The following is a 6,663-nucleotide window of genomic DNA, read 5'->3' as shown; positions in this document are numbered from 1 at the left end:
ACGTGAATACATACATATACTACACATGGATGTATGCAAACACACGTATATACAATATGTTATATAAACTGTGGGGTACATGCTGTATATGTACCCTGATCCATTTCTAGTTACAGTATATAGACTTATTAGCTTCAAATGAGAGAAACTATCAGTGTGAGTCTTTCTGTTGGTGAAAGGTGAGTCAAGCATTAGCCAAAGTATTAAGTTTGAATTGTGTGTATTTTCTGAGTGTGTGATAGTCATGGGTGAAACTATGTATTAGAGATACGCTAATCAAAGATGCATCAGATGTGTCAAATTATTGCAAAGGAAAATGCATTTCCTGTTTTAGGTATATCTGTGTTTGTGCTTGATATGCTATGTGTTCTAAACACATACTGTCAAGTTTAAATTGTATTTTCATTTTAAATGACACTTTATTGGATCCATGTGATGGTGCTTAGAGTCCCTGCCGTTTAAACATTCGATTGGTCAGTATGATTGACTGATAGACCAGAGAGGCAGGAGGAAGAGAACATGATTTGGGAAACATATGTTTTCCCCAGAAAGCGAATAGCTCAGATTTAGTGAGTGAGTTGGATTCTCTCGAACCAACCACAGCAAGAATTGTTCTTTAGAATAATGAATAAACTAGTAAAACCAAGAAATATGTATCCCGGTACAGCCATTGTAGAGGTCTATCTACAGCCCCACAAAGAATTATTAAAAGTCAGGTTTTCCTTTTATATTTTTTGCCATTGAAGTGAGGGGATACTTACCTTGGTCTGATAACTGGTTGGGTGAGAAATACATTGGTTTTATCTTAAATACACACATTTTCTTTAAAGGGGAACACCACCTAAATTATGAATTCCAGTATGTTATTTCCATGGCCTAGGAAAATTCAATCAATATTTGTGAACATGGGCTACTCTCTCTCAAAGCCAGAAACCAGAGAAGTAAGTCTCAAACCTTTGATGACATTAAGTATAGTCTGAAATTTTCTTTTCTTTTTTTATACCCAGGTGAGCTTCATTCTGCTAGCCTAGAAATCTAGACGCACTCTAGCAGCAGCAAATTTAGTTTGCAGCCAGGGGAGTCTGGGCACTCTCCGTTGGCTTGCGAGCTGGAAAAACCAAACTCTGGTCAGGCCAATCACATCGTGTATAGAGTTGGTGGGCGGGGCTTATGGCTGCTGCTGCTGCTGCTGGGAGTAGCGGTCTTCTGGAAGACTTGGAGTTCAGCTTGTCTTTGAGAAAAGAACAAAGAACGGCTCTGAAGTCATTCTTAAAAGAGGAAGATGTGTTCGGAGTTTTAGCTCTGCTACCTTCTTCGTTGCTCTGATTGGTTGTAGCGCTATCCTATTGCGTGCAGAGGGAATTTGAAAGACAACCGTTTATCCCGCCCCTCGGATAGAGCCCTGCCAATTTTGAGCTTCCAGACCCAACATCTGGATGTGGGTCTGGCTGGTCAGGCTACCATTCGATGGTAGTGTTGTTGGATTTGAAAGAGGAAATGTTCCCGTGCAGCTCTCAGCGTCATCTAGAACATCGATCCTAATCTGTTGTCGATGAAGCACTTCCAGACTTTTTGTACTTGATGATTTGAGTTTCAACACTAGTTTTGGGATTTTGGGAGAGAGTTGATCATGTTTACTAATATTTTTGGACTGTCTTATACCATAGGAATAGCATGTATGTACATGAACATACATTTTGGAAATGGACATAGTTCCCCTTTAAATTTAAAAAGTTCACAAATATCTTACCACGTGTTTATCAGGAAACCTTCTTAGCTTATTGTTAACCATCCCACAATAGTATGCACTATATTTAGCCTTTCAAAACACTCTGTTGCATAAAGGTGGGGATGCGTGTATCTTAAAGCAGCATCCATTACATTTTTAGCAGCAAACACACAGCCCTGATTTGTTCCTTATAACGTGTTAGACATCCAGCAGACAAGATTGACTTAACTCTGTTTTTGGCTTCCACCAACCCCTAAGGACAATATCTGGCTCTTCAGCTGCTAAATGCTCCACTATGTCCAATAGCTAGTTGGTGGGTAGGTAGTGTACAGCACTATAAGACACAGGGCGGCTACAGCTGGAAACCCGTTTTAATGAGAGTGGAGTTTGGGGGCTAGAAAACAATGAGCCAAAAGGGGAAAAAATGATGAAGGAGCTACAGAGTTGGGTGATAATTGTCTGTGGTTCACAACTACGAGTGACCTTTTCACTTTACACATGTCGTTTGATCCACTTTTAATATCAAAAAAGCTAAGTGCAGCTTTAATTGATCAGGTTCTAACTAAAAACTACATGTTAATGATACTGAAAGTTAGGGTTCAGTAGCTGATACTCTTAAACGCTGTAGAAATTCTATCAGACATTGAAAGTGGTATCCACCTCTTTTGTTTGCATATGTGTATGCAAACTAAAATATTTCACTCAGCAGTGTGACACATTAACGACTGACACTAAACCCTTTCCCACTAGTTAAAGAGTAAATAATACTGGAGTTTGGTGTGTCAGTTATTAGGTGATCCAGCAATCCAGAATCATTTCGGTAATGTTACATCAACACATGCCTTGTACTGTATGGTTTTTAGTTGAAGTGCCTTATTTATTTCAGTGCATTAACACAGGATTAGTGCATGCAGAGGGACTTCTACAATGGCTGTACATCTATCACTGTATCAGAACCAATGCAAGAAAGCGCCGACACTAAAGTGGCTTCATTCAAACCGGTTCATTATTGTTCATCACCAGGTGCTTTACAGGCTAAGCTACTAGTTCAGAGTTAGAAACTCGACACAAATACCTCACTTTACCCCCCTCACTTTACCCCCCTCAGCTATAAGCTACAGCCCGCAGGTTCCTCCACAGCTGCTTCAATGTGAATCCGAGTTTAGACGGTCGAGGGTAAAAAGTAACTGCAGAGCTGATTTATTCCGAGATTAACGGCTATGAAGACGCCTCACCGGCTGATCTGGAACACCGGAAATGACAGTGTCCTCTAAAAGGGAAAATTCCTTCTCGAACTCGAGCCAATATTAAGTTTGAAAATAAAGGGAAATTCCACTCCAAAAAACAAATTATCATTCATAAGCTCCTGCTTCCACCAAGTCCAAGAAATACTTAGAAAATATGTTTTCCCTTCTTCCTGGTGGAGCATTAACACAGTGTTGGTTCCAAATTGAACGTCTGACAGAATTGAAGTTTTGTGGTGGAATGTCTCCTCCGTTGTACGGCAGCACAGCTGTCCCAGGTGTCTTTTGCTTTAAGCGTTTGTAATACTCATACTAGGCATCATTGGCAAGTGACGTAGCTTTTCTATCATCTTCAGTTTGAATTATTTACACCAAAATATCGAAAAGTACTATCCCACTAGGGGTTAGAATTATTATTTTTTTTTATAAATCTGCCAAGCAGAAGCCTTTAAAGAGAACCCGTGGGTTCGACGTGCTGTTTGAGATTATTTCAGGATTTTGAATCCTTGCAGTTGCTGCCTTCATGGTTTTCTCATAAAGTTGTACTTTGGAATTGTGAAGCAGCAAGTTGATGTGAAATGAAAAAGTTGTTTATTAGTGTCATTTTAGAGCCAAATAATCTGAAAGTAAAAAGAAATGAAACCAACACACCAAGTCAACAGAAACTCACAACCTCTCGTCTTGTTGATCATTCCTATCGATTGGTCTTTGTTTCTTGACATTTCATTTTGCTTTCAGTTTTTGACCCCAAATTGGCTCCGTACTTTGTCTTAACAAAGTGTTTATTCTTATTATCATCAACTTGGAATGCATAAGTCAAAGTTGTCATGAAATGGAGAGCCAGTTTTCCCATAAATGACAAAGAAAGCCTTTGCTCTTCCAGTGAGATCAGCCCTGTGTCCTTCGGACACTTCTCATTGGTCAGTTTTAGCATCCGCCTTCAGCCCTCTGTTGCCTCCCTCTACGGTTTTGTTTAAAAGGATGAGCTTCCGGGGGCGCCTGGGTAGCACACCTGGTTGAGCGTGCGCCCCATGTACAGAGGCTCAGTCCTTGATGCAGCAGCCACGGGTTCAATTCTGACCTGCAGCCCTTTGCTGCATGTCATCCCCCCCCCTTTCAATAATTTAGCTATCCTATCAAATAAAGGCCTAAAATGCCACAAAAGAAAAAAAAGATGAGCTTCCTTCCGCTGGTTCTTCACCCAAAAAAAGTGGCTGAGGTTTCCCATCCGATCCCTGGCACTGACTACATCTTGATCCCATTTGTCTTTGTTTTGCCAAATCCATCTTCCTGACCCTTTGACACCGACAGTACAGTAAAAAGTGGTTCTGTTTGTGTAGTCACTGGGCTGGTAGTGGGACACTATCGGGGTGTTAATGGGGGTGGGGTTAGGGAGAGAATGGGATGTGAGGTCTGCCGTGGTTTCAGTCAGTCACGCCTCAGGACTCAACGTTGCCGCTGTCCGTTGCTTACCTTCGTCAGTGTTGTGAACACACGAGATGCTGTAGGACATTTGAACAGTTGTATTCCAAAATGCTGTTTTTGTTTTTATCATTCATGCATTCAACATAAAATGTAGATGTTCCAGTGTTAATGTCCTTTAATCAGCCAATGACTGTAAATACTACTTTAAAATGGTCAGTCATGTAAAAACCTTTTTCTTCTTTTTTCTTTTTGTACTTCTGAGTGGCTTCCATTTCATTTTGGCAATAAATTATTCAATAATTCTCTATAGAATGAAAAATATCAAACCTCAGCAGGATGTTTGTTGTATCACTTTGAATTGATTTTTATCCCCTCGTTCTTTTCTATTTCAAGATTTAGTGCCTTTTTTGGACGGTAGACTGTTCTGTAATCGCTATGTAGAAACTCTACATATGCCTTTTGTTACTTTTTCATCTGTTGGATAAACCTTATTTGTTATTTTTAAGGTGTGTTTTTATTGATATTCTATTTACAAGGGAATAAAAAGTGATGAGTATGCAGTGTGTGTGTGTGTTAGTTTGTTGTGATTGTACTTGCTACAGTGTGTTTTAAGTCAATAGAGCCAGGTTTGTTTTAAGAAATGCAGTTACCTCACCTCATCAAAAAGCATCTTTTGTACATAGATCTTTCAAACAATGCAAATCAATCATTACTACTTACCTATGGAGTGGCCACAGTCTTTAATAAAGTCAAACGTCTAACACTACGTGCTGCAACATTAAATCACTTTGGTACAAATAAAGAACAAATACTCTTTAAAGCTTCCTTTTTTATTTTTTCTTACCAGATTACTGTTCAGATGATTAAAAAAAATGAAAATTATGTATTATAATACATGTTTATTCTTTGGATTGCAGCATAGAATTGCATAAAACAATTAAATTAATCAAAACCCAAACTTGTGCTCAGATTTGTCTTTTTATAAGTCTTAATATGCGCATATATACACACATACATACATACATACATACATAGAACAACCACTCCAATGGTGCACTCACACGTACACATGACACATCAAGGCAAACCCGTTCCACAGAATCAACAATAGCAACAAACAATTGATGATTAGTTAGGATGACCTAGTAATAATGTTGACCGGGCCGAGGCCACATTAAACTCATGTCCTATTATTCTACCTTTTCTTCAGCTGAATGTGTCAACTCTTACAGGGACTGGAGGGGCTTTTCTGCAGGAGTAACATGGTTCTACTAAAACTCCCTGACTTAGCAAGCACCAAGCCCTCTCCTTAAGCTCCTATTAGCCTTCCATTATTACACAGCTCAGTCAATATGGCTGCTGGTACCTAAGAAATTTTAATGCAACATTGCGTTGATACCAACTGCCCCTGAAATGCACCAAGAGGAGAAGTTGTGTTTGGAAGTTTTCCTGGGGAACCCCGCTGTTGACATAATCGGTCATTGCCAAAAAACTACAACAAAAACTGCAACAAGGCTGCATTGCATCACCTGACAGCCAGGTATTGCTGGTTTGTGAGGCTTATTCTAATAGTGAGACAGGTTACAACTCTTTGACCCCGTTTTCACCTGGTATTAATTAAAATCCAATCTGAGAGATCCGATCACAGGTGGACTGCTCTCAGTATGTGTCCCGAGTGAGCACCTGTAATCGGATCTAACTTTCCTGCTCTATATAAGGTTAGCTATATGCTCGCTCTATATAGGGTTAGCTATATGCTCGCTCTATATAGGGTTAGCTATATGCTCTATATAGGGTTAGCTATATGCTCTATATAGGGTTAGCTATATGCTCTATATAGGGTTAGCTATATGCTCTATATAGGGTTAGCTATATGCCCTGCTGCCACAGATCTCCAGACAGCTGGGGATATAAGAGCAAGCAGCACAGGAACAAAAACAGCATCACATCAGTGACAGTATGATGGGGTGATCAGACGTCCCAGTTTGGATTCACTCCACTAACAAATATACAGAAGGAAGGTTTCCAATAGGGAAGCTATCTGCTCTATCAAATGAGATTACATTTGTGTGTGTGTGTGTGTGTGTTGTTGGTTAGAATAACACTGGTAACACTTAACGGTAAGGGTACATGAATTATCATCAATTCTTGCATGAATTAATTGATGCATGTATTATTATGCATTATGTAATTAATGATTTATGTATTGCTGCATTCCTTAATATCCCATGAATCATCAGGAATTGACATGTTCATAGTCTGTCA

Source organism: Perca flavescens, chromosome 1 (genome assembly GCF_004354835.1).
Source record: "Perca flavescens isolate YP-PL-M2 chromosome 1, PFLA_1.0, whole genome shotgun sequence".
NCBI lineage: Eukaryota > Metazoa > Chordata > Actinopteri > Perciformes > Percidae > Perca > Perca flavescens.
Note: the sequence above shows the minus strand (reverse complement) of the source record.